General features: G+C 45.2%; 1 long non-coding RNA gene across 1 annotated transcript; it reads left to right on the forward strand.

Moving 5' to 3' along the window:
- The first annotated feature begins 8,709 nt into the window (after nucleotides 1-8,709).
- Nucleotides 8,710-20,094, forward strand: LOC121036436 (uncharacterized). Its single transcript, XR_005793356.1, has 3 exons — nucleotides 8,710-8,816; nucleotides 18,527-18,722; nucleotides 19,281-20,094. It is a non-coding gene; the product is annotated as an uncharacterized LOC121036436 (long non-coding RNA).
- Nucleotides 20,095-22,722: the final 2,628 nt, after the last annotated feature.

Raw genomic sequence — 22,722 nt, forward strand, 5'->3', positions numbered from 1 at the left:
GCGGACGGTACTGGCACCCCTGTTTTGCAGATAAGAAAACAGGCTCAGAGAAGCTGGGTGACGTGCCTAAGATCACAGAGCTGTTGAGTGAACGGGGATGGGAGCTGAGGAAGCTTCGTGCTCTCTCTGGCATCTTTACATCTCACTTTGCATAGCGCCTTGCCGGTGCCCTCCCTTCATTACCCGTGTGTGTCGACACCCTCGTAGCCGCTCGCGGAATAACATCCACGGGAATGCCTTTCCAGGTTGCTGGTTTGAAGAGCGCTGACGGCACTCCCGTTGTGGCAGAGAAAATGCACGTGTTTAGAAGAGAGACACATTATGTGAGGCTGACGTTCAAGCCTTTGAAACAGGATGATCAAAACTCCCGTTTGAATAACGTCGCCGGAGAAGGGTTGATCTGGTGGCGATCTCTGCCATCCTCCCTCCCAATCAGCTGCTGACCTGGGCTGCTGCCAGACCGATGACTGTTCTCCCACATGCAAGAGGGTGAAGCATGAGGGTGTTACCAGGAACTGAGACCTGGACAGGCTTGCAGGGCTGGGCACCCAGCCGAATCACACCCAAGCGGTGGGCGCTTGCCAGCTTCAGGGCTAAGCTATTGCCCCTGAGACGCTGGGCAGGGCAGGCAGCTCTTTGCTTGCTGATTCCCTCGTCTCCCAGGGCAACGGGCTGGAGCAGACTGCGGTCACCCGTGGGAATGCTCCTCCTGAGTCAGCGGGGCCTGCAGCGCCCTAGGGTGTGGCTGTGTGTTTCTTCGGGCCCCTCACAGATGCCTTTTATCACAGAAGATGTCACCGCGCCATCATGGCTTGAGGGCTGGAGCTGCTGGCCACAAGCTGCTTGTTTTGAGCCCGATTAGGTCCCCAGAAAGAGTCAACTTTTAGGACTTTCCACGGGGCTGCCACTGTATGTGTGAAGTGTTTAAGATGGGGACGTTTGAAGACTGTCAGTGGATCTGTGCACGGCCATCAGAAAGAGACTAGGGACCCTGGTTCTAGAGTCAACTCTGATTTGTTGTAGAAATTGGGAAGATCACTTTCTCTCCTCAAGGCCCTACTTTCCTCATCTGGAAAGTTAAAATAACTCCTGCCTTACCTGTATCACTGGACTGTTCTGAGAACCCAATGAGATGATAAATGTGAAAGTGGTCAATAAATGGCAAGGTGTGGCCCCAAAGCAAGGAGCCAGTTCTGTCATGCCCTGGCTCCTTCCCGTTGTTCTTCTGTTTGAAGAGTCTCTGACCAGGGCCAACCTCAGAGAGCTGGGGTTTGACTGTATTGAAAGAGATGGCTGGGGGCACCTGGGTGGCTCGATCGGTTAAGGGTCCGACTTCAGCTCAGGTCACGATCTCACAGTTCATGAGTTGGAGCCCCGCGTCAGGCTCTGTGCTGACAGCTCAGAGTCCCTGCTTTGGATCCTCTCTCTCCCTCTCTCTGTGTGCCTCGCCTGCTCACATTCTCTCTCTCTCTCTCTCTCAAAAATAAATAAACATAAAAAAAAGAGCGATGGCTAGATTTCTGACCCAAGATGCCAGTGGGGATGTCCAAAAGGAAGGGAAGACTCTCGGGGAGCCCGAGCTGGAGTCCGCTCACCCCTGCCCAGCCTGGGAACCTCCCTCCATTTCCAATTTTGGTAGGTTAGGCTCTCATTTTACCGAGGGGGGAAATGAAGGTTTCCATACTCGATGCCTCTCAGTCTGCTAATGTACTTTTAATGAGCTCTTCTATTATGGGGGCACGTGTTGGCGAGAGGTACCCCCAGAGTGAAGATTTCCTTAGGACAGTGAACAGTTGTCCCCATAGAGAATGGAGGAGGAGACCGAGGCCCCGCTTAAGTTAAATCTCAGCACAATGGGGACCAAGGTGGTAAGGGAAAAGGAGAGAAGAATGACACCAGCCCAATGGCAGCTACACTGGGCCCAGTCTCCTTACCATAGATTTTTTTGCGGGAACAACGCAAACTCTTTGGCTGATTTTGAGGGAGTGCCCTCTCACTCTTTGTGCATCTAGATGTAGCTGCTATTGCACCAGAATGGTCTACGGATGGCTGCACAACGGCCGACAGAATTGAGCCCAGGCGCTGGGAGTACTGCATTCACTTCCAACCAGAGCATGTCCCCAGGACATTGGCCAAGAGAGTGACAGACTGGAGCTCATGTCACAGAAAGTAAAGGGATGTTTAGTTTGGAGCATGAGGCCTGTCTTCATATACTTGAGGACCTGACATAGAGAAAGGCAGCCAACTCTGTTAGTCTCAACTTTCCTCCCCTCCCCTACTCTCTGAGGGAAAGGTTTGGCTCGTTACAAGAAAGAACTTTCTGTAAGTCAAGATACCTGAGAGTGGGGAAGCAGAAACTGGCCCATCACATGAAGGAGCCGGTGGGGGCAATGCAGAGACAGAATGGGGGTTGATCTCCATGCTCTCCCTCCGGGTCCTAAAGGCTGTGATCCCAAGCACTGAGTATGCAGAGTTATGTCCCTGATCTACATGACAACCACTCAGCAGTGCTTCTGGATCTTTCTTCAGGATGACAGTATCCTTTAGGACTGCTGCTGGATCTTTCTCAATAACAATAAGCCTTTGAGGTGCTGTAAAGTTCCACTTCCCTCTGGCTTTGCTGGGAGGGGAGGATGGCCCACATTTGTCATTCTGGTTTCTGACTAGCCCCCTTTTCCATGTTTCTTGTTCCCTTTTTATTCTCAATTTGTTGCTCTTGGCACAAGAAGTTGTGTGGATTTGTTCATAACAATTACCCTCTGCCTTGAGAAGCATGTGGAATGCTTTAGGGATATTTTTACGAAGTCTTGGGCCATATTTTTTATGGTTGGAAATTAACCAGAGAACTGCAAAAATACAGGCTTGCTTACTCAGCTTTACGTCCTGAGGATGAGTTCTTCCTGCCTCCTACCTCTGTCTTCTAGATCTTTGTGCCATATGTAATCCTCGGACCAGCTACTTCTTCTCTGCACTTTGAAGTTCCTTGCAGCTCTGTGTTTTCATGGTCAAGTCTTCTGGTCCTTTTCTCACCTCCCAGATACAGTCATTCTCCTTGATTTCTTTTTTTTTCTCCCTTGGGTCCTTGCTTCCTCCCCATACTCCATATTTCTTCCATCTTAGAAATCCTTACTCTTCAAGCTGATGGTACCTGACCACCCATGTTTACACCTGCTTCCTGTAAGGACTCATGGAGATCATGAATACTGGGTGGGCTTGGGGCGGGTGGGCTTTTGTTTCTTTTGAAACGGTGTTAGCCATTCATCTCCCCATTTGTCTTGAGAAATGAACTGACAGGATGAGACACTCCAGCGAACATCCTTTTTTTTCGGCCACGGTTGTGAAATCCTGGTCTGCCTTCACATTTTAGCCATTCTTTTCAGTCTCCGACATAGAGACATGTTTCTGATGCCTTTCACTGTCGAATTTAAAATGCTAAAGCCTGAGGACAACTGTTTGAATCTTGAATGTGATCCCGCAGAGTTGTGTTTGTCGCTCTGTGATCCCGCAGTAACCAGGCATTGACTCTGCAGTGGGCATTGGAGTAGGCACGGAGGACCAGGGGACTGGTGTGACAGCTTCCTGTCATCAGGTACTCAGAGTCTCGCCAAGGAGACTACCTTTGGCGTGGTAAGGGCCAGACAAGGCACACTGAGGAGGAAGGCCCAAATTCTGCTCGAGTAGAGACAGCGCAGGGGCATTGGGGAAGGCTGTTCAGCTAAAAAAGTGAAATCTCGGGTGGGTTTTAAAGTACATGAGTCAGACTTGGCTAGGGAGACAAGGGACAGCACTAGGAAGAGCAGGGGTCGTGACAAGAATGGTATGTTTGGGGGTCAAAGAGCAGCTGGGCGTAAGTGGATTCAGTGGAGGGGGTAAAAGTGAGTGGAGGGGAGGAGGAGAGATCAGGGCGTCAGTTCTCCTGACAGGCGCCATGTGAAGCTTGGACAGTGATGCTGACAAGTATTGATGTTTGCCTCTAGTCCCATCACCATGACCTTTCTCTAGGGCTCTCCTGCCCACCAACTCACTGTGAGATGCTCTGCAAGACCTGAAGGAGTTTATATGTTTCTGGCTGCGAAACGAAGGGCAGACGGGAATAGCGAGGGACCTGCCCCCAGAAGATTTGGAGACAACCCAGGGGAGAATGGTTTGCGTGTCCCAGAAACCAGCAGCCTCTGCCTCACGGGCTGCACGTCAGCACTGCTCTGCCACACTCCGCGACAAGCACCTCGCCCGGTACCCAGGCCACCTCTGTCTTGACTCCTAGGCCCCTATGGTCACCCGTCACACCCGCACTCTCTGGGGCACCCCCCACGGGGCACGCGAGCCAGAGATGCGGCAGGATGGATGAGGCGTAGCCTCAGGTCCCTGTGGAGGAAATGCCTACAGGGAAACAGAGGTTCCGTGTGTCGCAGCTGAGTTCGGGTCAGGCTCACCACTCCCTTAATATCAAATGCAGGCTCTGTTGCCCTTCTCGTTTGAGGAAATGGATTAATGTGGGCTGGGGAGACCTGCCTACGTTGATGTGAACCCAAAGGCTTCCCGCTCACGGTGTGGGATGGCTTCAGACATGTTTCTGCAGGCCTTTTGGCTGTGCCCGGGTAGGCTCTTGGATTACCTCACCCAGCTGAACATCTGCTAGTGTCATCCTCAGGAACACTGCAAGCCCCTGGATATTCTGCCAGCTTCCATCTCCCGGAGAAGGCCTGTAATTCCAGCCCTTCCCTCTACACTTGGCTTCCAAAGGCTTAGAACAGCGTTTGCATGAACATTCTAGGTAGTTCCGCACACAAACGATCTCTTGGCGCTCAAAAACCTTTGGGAAAACCCCAGGTTGAACAATGGCTAAGTAGCTTAATTTGCTGCGGGACTTCTCAAACCAATTTGCTAATATGCATACCGTGAGTCTCCCAGAAAGGGTGGGGGTAAGAACAGTCCATTTCCCACACTTAGTTGCCCAACGCACTTCCTCATGGCCCACTCGTTGCCATTGGAGAGGCTCTTCCCCTGGGGAAAAAGAGCTCAACGGGAGGCCCAGCCTTGTCGAAAGTCGATTCCGAGAGCAGCTGAATTTTATCTCTTAGACTTTGCAGAGATTCATCCTAATTAGGGGGAGCAACGTCCCTGTTTGCCTAGGGCGGCCCTGGCTTGTATGGGCTGCCGCGGTGTAATTCCAATAGACACCCCCGCTTTTACTCTCAGAAGTGTCCCGATTTGGGGACTTAATTATGTATGTCCCACTGCAGACCCCCGAGCCCAGCTACGTTGCGTTTTGGAGCCCAAAGGGGAGCTCATTGCTCGGTTCGCTTCTGCCCATATGATATAGTCTGATGTCACCTCTGACTCACCACTTGCTCTCGAACAACCTCTGATATTTGCCAGCGGGTCCCAAATTCAGCCTGGTGAAATGCCTCACCTTCTCGGAAGTGGTTCTGCGAGAGGGGCTGACAGAAAATCAGTGCCCCTCAGAAATGCAGACCTCTGTGTTAGGTGTCCCTTCACAGTGCATGACCTGGTGAACGTTTGGCCTCTGCATCACGAAATTGCTTTTCTGTGTCATTCTTTCTCCTCCTCTCCTTTTTATCCCTGCTGCTGAAACAGCCACCTTCCTGCTGTCAGATGCTCTGAAGGAATTTGTGGAGGAAAATATCAGGAAACCATTCTCGTTTAGGGGATAAAAGACATAAAAGGACAAAGGCCAAGTGGGCAAAGCAGGAACCAAGTAGCTGATGAATTAGGGAGAGTATAGGATTTGTGGTGAAAAATGAAAGAATTAGAAATGTTCTTGCTTCTTTCGAAGGGGCAGTTAATGACCCATGGGCTTTGATTTCAACTTTTATTCACTTCTCCCTCTCTCTCTCTCTTTCTTTCTTTCATTCATTTGTTCATTACTTTTGTCGATAAATTCATTTTCGAAATGTTAGATGATTGGCTTTCCAAAATTCTTTAGCTAGGGTCTTAAAGTGGAAAGCTGAAGATTTCTCGAAGAAATGCTTTCCTTTTTATTTACCAAAGTAAACAGTGAGAAGCATCCTTAATATTTGCAAAAACCTCAAGAAAAAAATCTCATCAGTTAGAGACACAAAAGGAAATTAGTAATCAGGTTTGGGGATCTCTCTTCTATGAGGGGATGTGTTGGGATTCAAATCCTACATACCTGAATTTTATCTGGTTGCAAATGTCCCAAGCAACAGGGTTTCCACAGTTTCTTCATGGATGTTTTGTTTAATGTTCTTACAGATGTCTGGGACAGACTCGTGACACCCTGCCTTTTATAATAATAAAAAAAAAAAAGTAACTATTTTTGTCTTTAAATTTAATCCCTTAAAAAATTGCTCAAGTTAACTGAAATTTATTTTAATTATACTTGAGTTAAAAAAAAATAATTTAATTTAAAAAATTGCTTGAGGGGTGCCTGGGTGGCTCAGTCGGTTGGGCGTCCAACTTCGTAAGTTCGAGCCCCGCATCAGGCTCTGTGCTGACAGCTCAGAGCCTGGAGCCTGCTTCCGATTCTGTGTCTCCCTCTCTCTCTCTGCCCCTCCCCCGCTCGTGCTGTCTCTCTCAAAAATAAACATTAAGAAAAAAATTTTAAAAATTGCTTGAATTATAGATCTTAAAAATTAACTGCTCCTGGGGCGCCTGGGTGGCGCAGTCGGTTAGGCGTCCGACTTCAGCCAGGTCACGATCTCGCGGTCCGTGAGTTCGAGCCCCGCGTCGGGCTCTGGGCTGATGGCTCAGAGCCTGGAGCCTGTTTCCGATTCTATGTCTCCCTCTCTCTCCGCCCCCGCCCCCTGTTCATGCTCTGTGTCTCTCTGTTCCAAAAATAAATAAACATTTAAAAAAAAATTAAAAAAAAAAATTAACTGCTCCTTTTTTTGGTAACCATTTTGGCATCCCCACCCCCCTGCCCCCCTCTCCCCATCTTCCCCAACTCAACTGCCTAGTTCTGCTTTGCCTTTTTTTGAACGTATGGAAGGAGTATTTTTTTTCTCTTAATTCTTTTGAAAGTATTGCTTCTGTCTTTAATACTCTCATCTAGGCTTTTCTTAGATGTATGTGTTTATAGCAATTTTCAAATGGCCTAAATACCATAGTTTTCAGCATATCTGCCTGAAATTGGTTGTAGTGTCTTCATGATGATTTTCTCTGATCGAACCCAACCCAAACACTAAACAAAACTCAAATCAGAGCTACTCAAAAAAATACAACAAAACCATTCCTCTGGTGCTCAGAAGGGGAGTTATTTCTTCCTGTTTTTTTTTTTTTATTAAATATATCTATTCATATGTATATATATATATATAATGAATACATATAATATATGAGTGTATATATATCAGCATTTCATTTCAAATTTTATTTCAGAAGATGCTTCAACCCTAGCCTATAAATCTTGACTGAAAAATGTTTAAAAATTTGTGCCTAGACATTCAAATCAAATCTTAATTCTGCAAGCTCTACCTCATTTCCTTGATTTTACTTTTAGGAGAGAAGGCCATTTAATTAAAAAAATTCTTCTCTGCTTTCTTTTCTTCCCGGCTCCCTGCCCCCACCCCTGCGATTGTCTCCTAGGACCAGGAAGTTTATATGTCAACAGAAGCGGTAATCAGACCCCTGACCTCCCCTGGGCTTTCAACCCAGTGTTTCCACAGAGGGATTAACCCCAAATACCAACTTGCTCTCTGAGGCAAAATTGTTCCCTAGGCGGGCATCACCAAAGGGTTTTCTTCTCTCTGGTCTTTCACATTCACCCTGCAAATAAGGTCTTCTCAAAGGGAGGCTTAGAGGCAGCCGCTCAAAGCAAATTGCCAGGCAGGCTGGAGCCGAGAGAGATGCTTGGAAAGCTCTGGGCTCTCAAGCACCTAGTCTGTGCTCCTCTGTCCGCCCAGTGGTCATAACCTTCTAGATCCATGGGTGCTATGAGTCAGGGCCTGGCTGCGTGGTCCAACAATACTTGGCCCTGTGAGTGTCTGAGTGAGCTTGTGTGTGTGTGTGTGTGTGTGTGTGTGTCCATCTTTGGATTCACACACAAGGAGTCCTTTGGATGGTGGGTTTGGGGCATCAAGGACACCGGCAGAGAGGGGGCTCTGGAGTCCCTTCTGGGGGGTGACAGGAGCAGTAATAGCCTGGCCTGTTGTGCAGAACCACAGCTGTGTGCCTACACAGGGAACGTTTGCAAGGCGTTCTGTTTTATTCTTCGCTGCAGGTCTCAGAATGTCCACTGAGGAGGGAATGCTTTGAACTGGGCATCAAGCTCTGGGCCCGATTCCAAGTCAGCTCTAAAAACAGTCGGAGCTACCCCGGGTCCTCTACTTGCCAGGCGGAAAGGCTGAGAGAGTGGCTCCTCACGTCTGCGTGGTCCCCCATGTCGTCTGCACGGCCCTGCTCTAAGCCAAGGCACCCACGAGGCAAGGCGCTTTTCTGATGGCAGGACATCCTCTCCCCACCCAGACCCCCAGCGATTTCTCACCAGAGAGACAAAGCATCTTTATTTTAAAGGCTCCACGTAGCATGTCCAGAAATTTCTCCTGCTATTAAGGAGGGGGTAGGGTGGGGAAAGGGCCCATGAAGCTACTTACTTAATGGCTCCTAACAGCTGTGGAAAGTTTGATGCAGCAGGAGCACCCAGACAGAAAATTAAAAAACTAATAAAGTCCTCAGTGTGGGGGCACTGGCATCAGGACAGCTTTACTTCTCCAGACACCTAATAAAGAGACATTCCGGGACACTCACTCATAAGGGGAGTCTGCAGGGGTCACAGAGAACAGTGGAAAGCGAGCCATGGAAACATAGCAGTCACTCACATCACTGCGGGGAAGGTTCGTTTGCTTCTCTTTTTTCCCCCCTTTTCTCCATTTGAGAAAAATGACAGGGTGCCTGGGACCAAAAAAAAGACAAGAAAGAAAGAAAGGGAAGAGAGGAAGAGAGAAAAAAAGGAAGGAAAGAAGGAAGGAAGGAAGGAAGGTAGGAAGAAAGGGGAAAAAGGAAAAAGGAAGTCCATTCCAGGAACCCGGATATAGAAACTTCAGTTTCATGGAAAGAATGAGCATTAGGCTGATGTTTGTCATTTTAGTCATTAGAGGGACAGGAGGTGGTGGTCACCTCGGAGGGGCACACTGACACTGAGAGATGATTTGGCTGCTGGAGGTAGCAGAGAAAGGGGGGCTGGGGAATTGGGGTTTATCCAGCTGGATACCCTCCTCATGGCAGATTTTCTCACACGGGTTTTTCCACTGCCATTACTTGGTCATTTTGGATCCGAGTTTCTTGGGGTCTGCTAGGTTATGGCGTTGTTGGTTGAGACTTTTGGTCTTGAGGGACATTTATGTTATTCTGTCTTCATTCCCAAGTTGGGCTGTGTGTATCTGAAGATAAACAACGATGAGTTTGGACAAGCAAGCCATCTGTCAGGTGTGGAGATATTCCTCTGAGCTGGTGGTACCAGGGTCTTCTCGCCCAGATAATGCTCGAGTACAAACGTTGGAAGGGAGCAACCTGTGAAGAGAAGAGAGTAGAGTGAGATAAGGCAGACAGAGAAAGATACATTCCGTCTGATCTCACTTATATGTGGAATCTGAAAAAACTGAACTCCTAGCAACGAAAAACAGATTGGTGGTTGCCAGGGGAAAAATGAGGGAAAAAAAGAAAAGAAAAAGATCATGAAAAGAAAGAGTTGGTTCCGTTTTCGAATCTCGTGTCGAGTTCAGTTCCAGTTTTTGCGAACAGCTTGAGTTGGTTCTCACTGCGTAACGTTCCGGCTGATCTGTGATCTGGAGACCAGCAACCAAGCGGTTCCTCGGGATCGCCTCTGCCGGGCAGTGGTTACAACTGCGTGGTGTCACATATGCTTTAGAAGAACAGGTTCATGGTGTGCAGATTTGTGAAATGGCTTTTTGCACACGGGCCTGAAGATGGTCCTCGTACAAATTTCCCGAGGGCTCCTGGTGTGATGGAAACAGGGCTGGATGGAGAAAGGGGACCCGGGCCCAGTCCCAGCCTGCTCGGGCTCTGACACTAATAGGTGTGGGTTGCTTGAACAAATCACTTGCCCCCTGTGGGCCTCAGTGCTTCGTTTGGAGGGTGAAGGGGTGCTAAGTGACTTTTTTGAACATTTTTATTTATTTTTGAGAGAGGGAGAGAGAGAGAGAGAGAGAGAGAGACCGAGTACATGTGGGGCAGGGGCAAAGAGAGAGGGAGACACAGAATCGGAAGCAGGCTCCAGGCTCCGAGCTGTCAGCACAGAGCCCGACGCGGGGCTCGAACTCACAAACCGTGAGATCATGACCTGAGCTGAAGTCGGACGCCCAACCGACTGAGCCACCCAGGTGCCCCGGGAAGTGACTTCTAAGGCCCCTTCCCGCTCCCACATACTGTGATTCCATGAGCTTCGAAGGTTGCTCTCTATTGGTGTTCCTGGCTCTTCTGTGTCAGAAAGAGTGTTTTTCTTCTGGCTTTTCATGTAATTGTGGCTTGGCAGAGACAGAGCCGCAGCCCTTGGGTGTGATGCAGGAGAGATTGGTGGTTATGTGAGTAAAATGAAATATGGGCTTTTGAATTTCTTAAGTCCAGAAACTCTTTCTTGGTCTTTTCTGTTACTTGGGGACTTTTTTCCCTTAAAAACAAAAAACAAACAAAAAACAAACAACAACAAAACCAAAAACAAACAAACAAAAAGGTGTTTTGTTTTTGTTTTTGTTTTCTTCCTCCGAGCACAGTCACATTTAAGAAAAGGGAAATTCTGCCCCTGGGGTAGGCATGGGTTGGTTTCTGGTGGGTAAATCTCTCTGAGGGAAGTTCTGATTTATTCTGGAAGGATCCCGACCAGTGCTTCACGACTTTCCAAGTGCGTAAGGATCACTTGAGGGTCTTGTTAAATCTAGATTCTGATTTAATAATTGTGGGGTAGAGAGCATGGATTTCTTCCTTTCCAATGAACTCCCAAGCACTGATGCTCTTGGCCCATGGATTACACGTTAGACCTTCCCTAGGCCCCTCCAGAGAGTGACAGGTCTCACAGGATGGAAACACTGGCCCTCCAGATTGGGGCTCTTTAGGCCTCTGGGCCCAGCCTGAGCCCTGAATAAACTTGCAAGGTCAATAATTAACATAGAGAGTCCAATCCCTCTGAAAGGTCGATCTGCCTGAGGGCTGAGAATCTGTCTTTATGTAGATTTTCCCCTTTTGCCTTCTGACACTTGAGTAGTTTCTCTCCCTCTCTCCCTCGCTCTCTCTCTTTCTGTGTCTCTCTGTTTCCAGCATTGGGAGAAGAAAAATTGGATAGAGGGGTGAGGAAGAACAATGCATCAATTAGAAAGCTACAGTATAGAATTAAATGAGCCCCATCCTCCGGCTCATTAACATTGTATTACTTAGCAAGTCTAGAGCTAGTGTTTCAGCTAAATAAAGAAATGTAAATCATTTAATACACCTTTCTTAATTGAGCCGCGCGCCAGGGGCACCTTCCTAATGGCATTATGGCACCAATTACCTCATTAGGAGAGAAGAGCTGCTTTTATGACAGGTTTTAGAAATTAAAATGGTAGAGGGGCGTCCTTCAGGAGGACTAATTCTGGGCTGGGCTGAGCTGAGCAATGAGCCAGAAAGGCACACGAGGGCCTGGGGGCTGACGGCAGGGTGAGGATCCCTGTCCCTTCTGACCCCAGGCTTGGGGACAAGATTTGGATTCACTCTTCACGTGTTCCTTGGTCAAGAACATAAACCCCAGAGGCTCCTGTACTTGGGTGTGTGTGCGAGTCACTGGGGAGGCTTGTTAGGAACTCAGGTTCCAGGGCCCCACCCTGAGATTCTGACCCAGGAAGGCTGGCTGGGCTCCAGCCAAACCATAATTGTCATAAGGTCCCTGGGCAGCAACTCTGCGGGAAGCTGGCAGACGCTATTTCTTTGGTAGATGTTGTAGACAGGGTCCCCGTGACTTCACCCAAAACCCAGCTGAGAGTATGCTGGTTCCTCCAGCACCTGAGACTTCCATCTTTCCCAAGAATAGAGAAGATTTGCATAGGTTTGCTTCTTCAGACACGACACAGCCAGGTTTTTTCTTTCTGTCTGGCATGCTTTGGTTGGTTTGTGTGGCTGAGTAGCAGGGAGAACTGGGTTTGCCTATCAGTTTGGATACTTACTTGCTGGGTGACATTGGGCAGGTCATTGTGGCCTTGGGGCTATAGTTTCTTGGGCTCCGAAATGGGAATGGTCACGTGGGAATTGTAAATGGCACGGACATGTCATTGATCAAGACATCAATTGTCTTTTGGCAACTTAGTTTTCTTTTCCGTGGAATGAGAATGGGGTGCTTAGATGTGAATTCGGTGAGTCTAGGTAGCAAGTGGGCTTCTCTTTCTGGCAGCTTTACGTGTTTTCCTTCCCCTGTGGTAACAAGAACTTGAACCTCCCGATTTTTGTGTAAATGTAGAATTTATAGCAATGGTTTTGGGGAGTTTTCCAGTTTCCTGGGTCGATGATTAATGTGGTTTTCTCAGAGTGCATCGTGTCTTCTCCTTCTAGTCCTGCGGACTGCATGAAGGCGAGATGCTGTTTCTGCTTTTCCCTCTACTGACATGTAAAAGAGGGAGCAGATGCATTTTGTTACCCAACAGGGCAGAGGAAGCACCAGCTGCTGACAGATATGTTGGAAAGCAAAACTGGGCTTCAAAATGGAAATTTCCTAATAATGAAAACCACTTTCCTGATCCCAAACCTTTGTTGGCTTTACATTGCCGACCATGTCGTGCACAGAATTCTCTGCCTGGCTTTCCGTGTCTCGATCATCAGGCTTTCGAGGGCTTTGCTGATCCGATATCCTCTCCACCAGTAACTTGAGTCATGTGGCTTTCACTGACTTTTGTGATGGTCACTCTCCAATCCACATTTCTAACCCAGATCCTGCTCTACATTTCCAGCAGCCTCCAAAGCACCTCCAATGGGCTATCTTGTCATTACTACAAATTCAAAATATCCTCATGCCCATCTATGAACTTTCCCTTAACCTCGCTGCCCTTCCCATCTCTCTTATTTCTGTTTATGGAAGCAGGATCTAGCCCTAGGGAACGAAAACTGTCTTGGAAGATCCTGAACTTTCTCGTTCTATCATCTGATCTTTCACTAGGACCCATTGCTTTGAAATATCTCAGAGTTTAATAGATACAAGAAATCTTTTCCAGTTCATATAATCCTTACCATTTCTTCTTCTACTACATCAACAGTGGAAACCTCTCTAGATTGTATAGTTCATGAATCTTGCTAGATCTCCTGTGTAGAGAATGGTTTGTTAGCAGCACATATGCAGATGGGGTTGGTAGGCAACATAGGTCAAGTATAAATGCGCACATGTGTTGCCAAAGAATCTCACATGTGGTAAGCCTTCATTAAGAAAAATACAGCTTCTGGAATGAACAAAGTCATTGTCCTGATCAACTCTACTCTGATTGAAACACAACTGGATGCTTCCTAACGTACTATTATGTTATTGTATGCGCATTACTTTTCTGAGTTGTCAAAGACATTATCTTAACATCTCCCATTACTATTACATTTCTATCAATTTTCCTCTGAATGTCTAAGAATTCTTGCTTTATTTATTTTTATTCTATATTATGTGGCATATAAAGGTTCACGACAATTATGAGTTGCAGACTTTGTCAGTATTTATCTAAATTTCACTTAAGCTTGTGTCTTTAAATTCTACTTGGATGGAAAACATTGCGATCCTGGTTTCTTTGTAGATAGTGTGTTTACATGTGTGATATATTTGCTAGCTTATCTTTCCTTATTCTGATGCTTTTCTTTCTTTGTTCTCGATGTATACCTTGGGAGAACGTATTGACAGGTTTAGTTTTTCAAATATAGGAGTTTAAGCCATTTATATTTATTGTCATAGTTACTATGTTAGTTTTTACTTTAGTCAAGTTGCTTATGCTTTCTGCGTGCTCTTTACTTAAAATTGTGTTTTTTGCTACGTTGTTTGTATTTTCTTTTTTCTTTTTCCTGCTAATGATGTGGAATGTATGGGTTCTATTTTTAAATTCTACTGGAATTGCCTTGATAATTTAAAACATATGTATAGGAACTTATATTTTTCTAATTATTGATTTTAAAAAGTGTTACCTATCAAATGCACTGTGATTCCTCCCCTTCTATCCTATTTCACTCGGTTCCCTATTTTATTTATTTAACGTGGGATTTTAGATTCAGGCGTTACTTTTTTCCTCCCAACATATTGTTTATAAAAATTTTCAAACTATAGAAAAGTTGACAGAATTTACAATGAACACTCATATACCCACCATCTAGTTCCCACTATTGCCATTTTACTTTTCTTGCTTTATCATGTATCTATCCATTCAACCCCTCTTAAAAAAAATACATTTTGAAGGAAATTGAAGATGTCAGTATACTTCCCCCTAAATACTTCAGCACAAATATCATGAACCAGAGTTTAATGATTGCTTGCAATTTTTCCCCCTTTGAGGTAAAATTTACGGACGATAAAAAGCACAAATCTTAAGTGTATATTCATTGAATTTTGATCAATGGATACCTGGTGGGGTTTTTTTGTTTGTTTTTATTTATTTTTGAGACAGAGAGAGACAGAGCGTGAGCAAGGGAGGGGCAGAGAGAGAGGGAGACACAGAATCTGAAGCAGGCTCCAAGCTCTGAGCTGTCAGCACAGAGCCCGACTTGGGGCTCGAACTCACGGACCGCGAGATCATGACTGGAGCTGAAGTTGGACGCTTAACCTACTGAGCCACCCAGGCGCCCCAGGTGTTATTTTTTAACATTATTTTCTCTTTCGATAATCAATGCCTGTGTTTAAAAACTCATTCACAATAATACTTAAAAAAAATTAGATGATATATTGATTGATTTCGGTAATCACCTTGGGATCTACTTCATCAGAACTTCTCCATTCCCCTTCCCCTTCTCCTCCTCCCCTTCCTCCTCCTCCTCCTTCTTCTTTCTTTTCTTTTCTTTTTTTTTTTTTTTTTTAAGTAGGCTTCATGCCCAGTGTGAAGCCCAGTGCAGGGCTTGAACTCACAACCCTGAAATAAAAACTGAGGTGAGATTAAGAGTTGGACACTTAGGCACCCAGGTGCTCAGAACTTCCCCATTCTTTATTTTGATTCATCTCTCAATTGGCTACAGTATAAAATAAGTAATTTGTTTCAAAAAGGATTTGAGTGATGTACTTTTTTAGGAGTCTCTGAGTAGCTGAACATTTTCCTCCATTTCATTTAGACGTGAATGACAACTTGGATGAGTTTAGAATTCTTGACTGGCAACTTATACTCAAAACTATAGCTGTGTCTCTATTGTCATCTGATGTTTGTTATAGGGCTAAGGCTAGTCTGCTTTTTTTTTTTCCCTGCCTGGATAATTATGAAATTCTTCTATTAGTCTTGAATTTGAATGTATCTAATAGTTGAAGTCTTTGAAGTAATTTTGCTGGGTACTCAATGAGAGTATTTGATCTACCAATATGAATCTTTTATTCAGTTATGGCAGAGGTTGATAATGGTTCCCCCAATCCATATTTTCCTTCTTACTAACATAATTCTTGATTTTCATATGGGCACATGGCTGCTTGGAATAAAAACTATATTCCCCGGAGTGTTAAGTTTGGTGTTGCATTTCTGTCACAGGAGACTGACTGATGAACCTTATGGCTATATCAGCTTAGGAAAGTTTTCTTCTTTTATATTTTTGGTTATTTTGCTTCTTTTATTTATTCTGTTCTCTTTTTTGTTTTTTTGTTCTGTTTCATTTGTTTTTTTTCTAGGAACATCTCTGATCTATGCTTTCTGTATTATATGTTCTTTAAGTACAACAATTTTTCTCTCATTATTTCAATCACCTTGTCTTTTTCCTCCTCATTCCGTGGCAGGTTTTCAAGTTTCTCTTCTGTACCACAGCTTTTGACTTTTATTACAGTGTCCTTTCTACTCTCTGTTGCTTTCAATGAAAATTTTAATTAGGTATTGCTTTTTAAGGGTCCATTATAAATGGAGACTTGTCAATTTTGAAAATTTTGCCTCCTCTGAGCCAGCACCCTTGTCATTAAGACTTCACAATCGAAAGGGGGCCAGTCATGTTGGTGGGGATCACACAGTCCCTCTGCCATTTACTTCCTGTCAGCACTGCTGACTGCTGTCTCTCAGGAGGTGGAGTTGTGACATGGCTTTCAGTGTCTTCCTTTGCCCCGTCCCATCTGCACCATGCTGGACAAGATGGTTCCACACTTTCTACCACATGGAAGGCATACTGTCCTGTACTTGTCCTTCCTTTCCCCAAAGCTTTCTCTTTTTCTTTTTCTTTTTTTTTCTTTTTTTCTTTTTCCTTTCTTTCTTTCTTTCTTTCTTTCTTTTTTTTTTTTTTTAATGTTTATTTATTTTTGAGAGAGAGACAGACAGAGCACAAGCTGGGGAGGGGCAGAGAGAGAGAGAGGGAAACACAGAATATGAAGCAGGCTTCAGGCTCCAGGCTCCGAGCTGTCGGCACAGAGCCCGATGTGGGGCTTGAACTCACGAACCGTGAGATCCTGGCCTGAGCTCGGACGCTTAAGCGACTGAGCCACCCAGGTGCCCCGAAGCTTTTTCTTTGTTCTTCTTCTCTGGGTTATTGCAGTGAAGATCTAGTGTAGAAGAAGTTAAAACACTTAACTTCAATGCTTTTTTATCCACGAGTCTGTCAAAGACATCCTTTAAAATTGATCACGTCGTGGGAGTGTATATTGTATGCTATAACATTATTAAAAACAGCCTTTGTCTTTGTGGTGGGGTGGGGGAGAGAGGGAGGAGCACGGGACTTGGTGTCAGAAGACATACTCATGGATCCCAACCCAGTCACCTATAAACCATATAGTCCTGCTCGTAGGCTCTTCAGTTTACTCATCTGTACGAGGAGATTGGATTGAATGGGATCAAGTATTTGAAGCATTTTTAAGTTCTTAAAAGCTAAAAAAAAAAAAATTGTAAGGAATGGCAGTCATTCTTCTGGGGTTCCTTCTCTTTTTTGCTTCCCATAGGCTGGGCCCATGGTACGGAAGGTATTCAATAAATCCTTGTTAGTTAGTTATTTGGAATGAATGTCCAGAAAATGCTGACGAATGCCTAAGGAGACAAACAAGAGTGGCAGAGTAACTGAATATACTATTCCGCCTTCTTTCCTATTTACGTTGATAAGCTTTCCTTGAACCCGTGGCATTTCCTGCCTAGAAAGTGCCAGATTTTAGCAACCACATTCTCATTTTCTCTCTGGTCCCTCCTTCGAAGCTTCATTAACCGTTTCCCCAACACTCAAAATTTATTGTAAAAAGGTGTTCTTTTAAAGACTCTTTAAAATAAATGTAATTATCTACGGCTCAGTATCACTTTTAAAGTTGTCCCTTGATACTTTCTGGAGGCTGCAAACTACATTTAATTTCCAAACATTCTTGGAAGTCATCCAGTAAATGCAGGCAGGGAGGGAGTGGCCAGGGTACAGCGTGCTAGGGGATTGCACCGTGAGTTGGCCAGTATCATTTATTATAGGTAATCCAGCAGGTGCGTAAATAACTCCTACTGGGAAGTTTTCCGCTCAGCTTCCCAAAATGGCTCCATTTCAACATCCAGCAGTGACGCTGTATTCTCAGAATTGGATTAGCTAAGCACTGGGCAAGTAACATCTACTTGAGTGCTCCAAAGGAAAGGTTTGCTCCCACATCAACAGCATTAGTATAAAATAGGCTTCTGTTCATTAAAAACGGTAGGATTCATCAGCTAATTGAAAAATACAGTTCCTTGAAGTTCTTTGAAATGTACACATGTACGTTTCATGTTATGTAGTTCCGTCCTGCATATGTGGTTTTTGAGCCCTTACTAAGTGTAAGGCCCTGTGCTGGGTGCTATGGAGGATAAGGAGATGAGTAAGACCACACCTTGGTTTTCGGAGTCCACACGTCGTTTGGGAGACAGAGGCACATATACCATCTTATCACAGGACAGACTGAGAAATCAGAAATGTGAGCAAAATGCTGGTGGGTTAGAAAGAAAACCTTGGAGGTACCTCTTGGTAGAAGAATTCAAACAAGGCATCTTGCATTCATTTATTACACAGACGCTTAGTGAATGCCACGTTAGTTTCCTGCATCATACTATGAACACACAGAGGGCCAGTTTTAGTTGTTCAATCATTTACAAAGAATAAAGTTCAACGGGCAGAAAAAGGAAGGGAGGGCATTACAGAGGGCAGGAATTGAGTTGAGGCGTTGAAGTTGCATGGCATGCCCAAGAAATGGGGAGGCGTCGGGGTGGCTCTGTGCCAGGCTGAGTGGATGGGAGTGGGCGAGCGTGGGGCTGTAGTGAAGGTAAGGCTGGAAGATAAATCAGAGCAAAACTGCACCGGGCTCTGAATGCCCAGGAAAGGAAAAATGAGTTTTCCATGGAAATGAGATTTTTATAAATTGAGTCATTTTAAAATTTACCAGGACTGGGTTTTTTTTTGTTTTTTTGTTTGTTTGTTTGTTTGTTTTGTTTTTTAGGTGTAACAGTGGGAAGTATGCTGGCTTGGAATCAGACCACGCTTTGAATTTGAGCTGTGTCATTCATCAGATGAATGACTTCACAGAAGTCAACTTAACCCTTCTCATACTCAGTTTTTTCATCTGTGAAAATGGCCTTTGTTCAGATAAAGTTAGAAGAGACAGGTGAAGGCGTCAAGGACATTGCCCACCTTTGGTACGTACTCAGTAAAGGTTGGTTTTTCTCCTCCCCACTTCCCATAGGAGGGCTTTGGTAAAGAACACATGTCATTACCCTCATGGAGTTTCCAGCTTCGTTGCTAAGTTTTTTTCTCAACTTTTTCCCAGTGGGTCTCAAACCTGAGTGAGCGTCAGAATCCTCTGGAAGGCTTGCTAAAACACAGATTGTTGGGCTCCACCCCAGAGTTTCGCATTCTGTAGCTCTGGGATGGAACGAAACACTTTGCATTTCTAACAAGTTCCCAGATGCTGCTAATGCTGTTGACGTAGGGACCACACTTTGGGGAGCTCAGCTTTATCATGTTTTACCACAGGGCGGACCCTATTGGTTACTCACCCAACAGCCACCCTTCTTCCCTGCTGACATAGCCCTGAATTGATCTGTGTGAGCTGTCAGTGAGGAGCCCGGTGTGGGGCTCAAACCCACGAACCGTGAGATCATGACCTGAGCTGAAATCAAGAGTGGGATGCTTTACTGACTGAGCCACCCGGGCACCCCAGCACAGAAAGATTCTTTGATTTGTCTCTACTTCAGTGCCAGAAGATGTATGATGATGGGTCAAAAGCAGTCAAGATGTATGATGATGGGTCAAAAGCAATCATGGTCATCTTGGCTCCCTTCGCCACTCATCAATCTGAAGATGGGCAAGTGCCCCACAGTGTCGAAAGAGATGTGAGAATGGATTGGCTGAGAAAGACTCACAGGGAGAAGAGCTTGTGCCCCTTGCCCATTCTTCCTGAATGTGTACATATCGCTGAAGTTACAGTAGTCATCTTGTGAGCAAGAGAAGACAAACATAAGGAGGACCAACATGACAGATGTTAAGACAGAAATACAGAAAGAACCTGGATCTCCTAAGGCGTCACTGAGTGAGCCCTTTGAGTTGCCTACCTTGACTTGTTCTTATGTGAGAAAAATCCACTCTTCTTTTTTGAAACCCCTGTAATCCATTTGTTGTTACTTGCAGCCAAACACACTCATGATTGATACGACCTATTGCAGTTCTGTGATTTTGGTAACGTTGACCCCATGTCATAGATGAAGACAGCAAGGCTCGGAAAAAAGAAGTTGACATATAGTGGTAGAGCTTAGATTCCAACTCAAGTTCCCTGATTGTAAGCCCTTGGCATTCTCCAATGACCTAACCATTCTTATTATTCCTTCCTACCAAAATATGTATTATTCTGTTTTCCCTTATATTAAGGAAGAAGGACTTGAGAAGTCCCATCTGTTCTGAGCTTTACTTGTGCCTCTGTTGTCAGCCAGCTGACTTTCATTTCCTAATTAAGTAGTTAATTCTACCCACATTTACCTGTATATATAAATAAAACCTTTGGACTTTGATATACCCTTTTTGATACCCTTTTTTGTAATGGGCAACCTTGTGTTTGTTCGTATTTTGTTCCTTACAGAAAGAAGCAGTTGAAATTAGCGTTGTGTCCTAACTTACAGACGTGGGCTTCAGTTATATTCCTAAAGTTTGAAAGATCTTAAAATTCTAATCAAATACAAATGCTAGAGCAATATTAGAGATCTTCCAGAAAATGCGGCGGAAGCCAGACTTCTTTATAAACTAGTCCCAGCCTCCAACTCAGATACATTTTCTTAGCCTACCCACCTATTCGTTCATGGGCCCTCCCAGCTCCGTGACCTCAAACTGTCAGGCTTAGTGCCAATATGTTCAAGGGACCAGTCTGCCAATCACACTCACACATATGTCTATTCTTTCATTGCCTTATTAGTACAATATGGCCCTCTGAACCCCCAGGGAAGACTGAAATCCCATTTACTACTAGCTCTTAGATCAGAACTGGGTATTTATGAGGGAACCTAAATTAATTACCATCACTAACAATATTTCCTTTAGTGTATGGAGAAACATGATTATTTATCTCCATTAAATTACCTTAAGTCGTTCATTTACTTGGCAAATTTTTATTGAATGTTCTGTATGCTAGAGTGATGTCAGTGTCATCTATTCATACAGTTACTTATCCATGGTTTATAACGTCACTTTCATAGCACTGAAGGCTGGGAATTGGGTTATAATGCAGAGCAAAACCAGTGCGTATTGGTAAAATATACTAGTCTCACTGTTCATATAAGGTTAATAGAGTTATGTGTGCATATGTATAGGTGGGTTTGCTTGTTTTTGTTACTATTATATGCTAATATAGGAACAACTGTGCTCATATATAATATATGCTATTGCTTGCATCTTTCTACTACTTTTCTAGTTGAGGCTCCCGACCCCCACATCTTCTCATTTTCTTGTTGCTACTATCAGTAACAAGGTAAGGAATCAATTTGATGTGCTGTCTCCCCGCCTATTATGGAAGAAAGGATTGGTAGGTCCCAGTCTGATCTGAGCTTTCCTTGTGCCTCTTCTGTCGGCCACCCAGCCCCGGATGGTCATTACTAATTATTTAAGTGATGAATTCCACCCACACTTATGGAGCAGAGTTCATCTAGTTTGGCATCTATTCAAAGTTTGGCCCTTCGGAGTAGGTAGAGTTTAATAAGCTGTCAGAAGGGACTCATGATACAGAAATAAAATGCACACAAATCAGTGACATATAGCACAGCAACCGAAGGATAACTATAGGAAAAGAGCAGATAGGAGGCCAAAGGTGAGAGCGAGGACCTCTAGCAGGAGAACCACAGAAGTCTTCATGGTGGGGGTGGTCTGTGCACTGGGTTGTTAAAGATCCAGTGAGATTTGGATACTTTGAGGCAATAGGAGACCGTGGGATGAAATATGGAAGAAACTCTCAACTCTGTGCTTGAGAGGTCAACAAGCCTACCTGTGAGATGGGGACAATACTTCTCAGCCAAGTCAAATCCTCTTACAACAATGTGAAAGGGCTGCCCCCAACGCTGGGATTTGTCTGGAATAGCTCTCGTACCAAACAGCTCACTTGCAGGGGCTTGACAATCTTTTGTGTGGAGGTTTGGGTGAAATGGTTTGCACCTTTGCTGGAAGGGGGTTAAACCACATCCTTCTGAGGGATGGAGAAAAGCCAAATTATCTGGCACTTGGAGAGTGCCCGTATATTCCCTGCTCAGAATGCTGGTGAGGTGTGTTTATATAATGCTGTTTCTTTAGCGAGAGCACAAAGGAGACAGGAGGAGGGGGCGGGGAGCAGACAGCAATAGCTCTCAGTGCTTGAAACCAGCCCCTTGGACTTATCCAAATGTACAACGTGCTCCCCGCCCCAAGTTACGAGCAGCTGAATTGAATTAAAAAACAGTCCCTCCTTTGCTGCGACCTGGCCTGCCAAATTCTCAGCTGGCGTGAGTTTTTATAGCTCCGTTATAAACCCCAAAAAGTGAGGCATATAATGGAAACATTGACATAACTTGAACTCCTAGAAGCGGCTTGTGCCACTCTAATTATCCTTACGTTTCATTGGCCCGGTTCTCGATTCTCTCCCTGCAACGGCGGCTCTGCCTAACTGTCCAGGGGGCTGGAGGTTTGAAGCTAGGGCTTGCTGGGGAATAATGAGATAGTGTCTGCTGGTGGGAAGCCCCCTGTTCCATACATACTAGCCCCTCCCTTTTCCCTTCCTTCCCTTGTTCTCCCCCTGCACCACCTCCCCCAACACCCCTCCCATCCAAAAAAAAAAAAAAAAAAAAAAAAAAGCAGAACAGTTCAGTTGGTTGTAAAAATTAATGAGTTCAGATACAGACTTGCCTTATTCCGGTCCAGCTGCGTAACCAGGGCGATTCCGACCAGCATTCTAGACGCTGACATCAGCTCCACACCCCGGTACAATGCTGCTCTGTTTGATCTCAGAAACAGATCAGGCTCCTGGGCTTTATACATCCTGCTTCCTCCCTACGTAGACTCATTTTATTACCCACCGGGAGAGCTCATCTCAACTGCTCTCCCCCTGGGCAGCCAATACCAGAGAATCGGGCACTACAGCTGACTCTTCTCTTACCAGCTGGACACTTTTATCCAGTTTTCCTGGTC

The sequence above is a fragment of the Herpailurus yagouaroundi genome, unplaced genomic scaffold, assembly GCF_014898765.1.
Source record: "Herpailurus yagouaroundi ecotype Mexico unplaced genomic scaffold, PumYag 162, whole genome shotgun sequence".
In the NCBI taxonomy this organism is placed as follows: domain Eukaryota; kingdom Metazoa; phylum Chordata; class Mammalia; order Carnivora; family Felidae; genus Herpailurus; species Herpailurus yagouaroundi.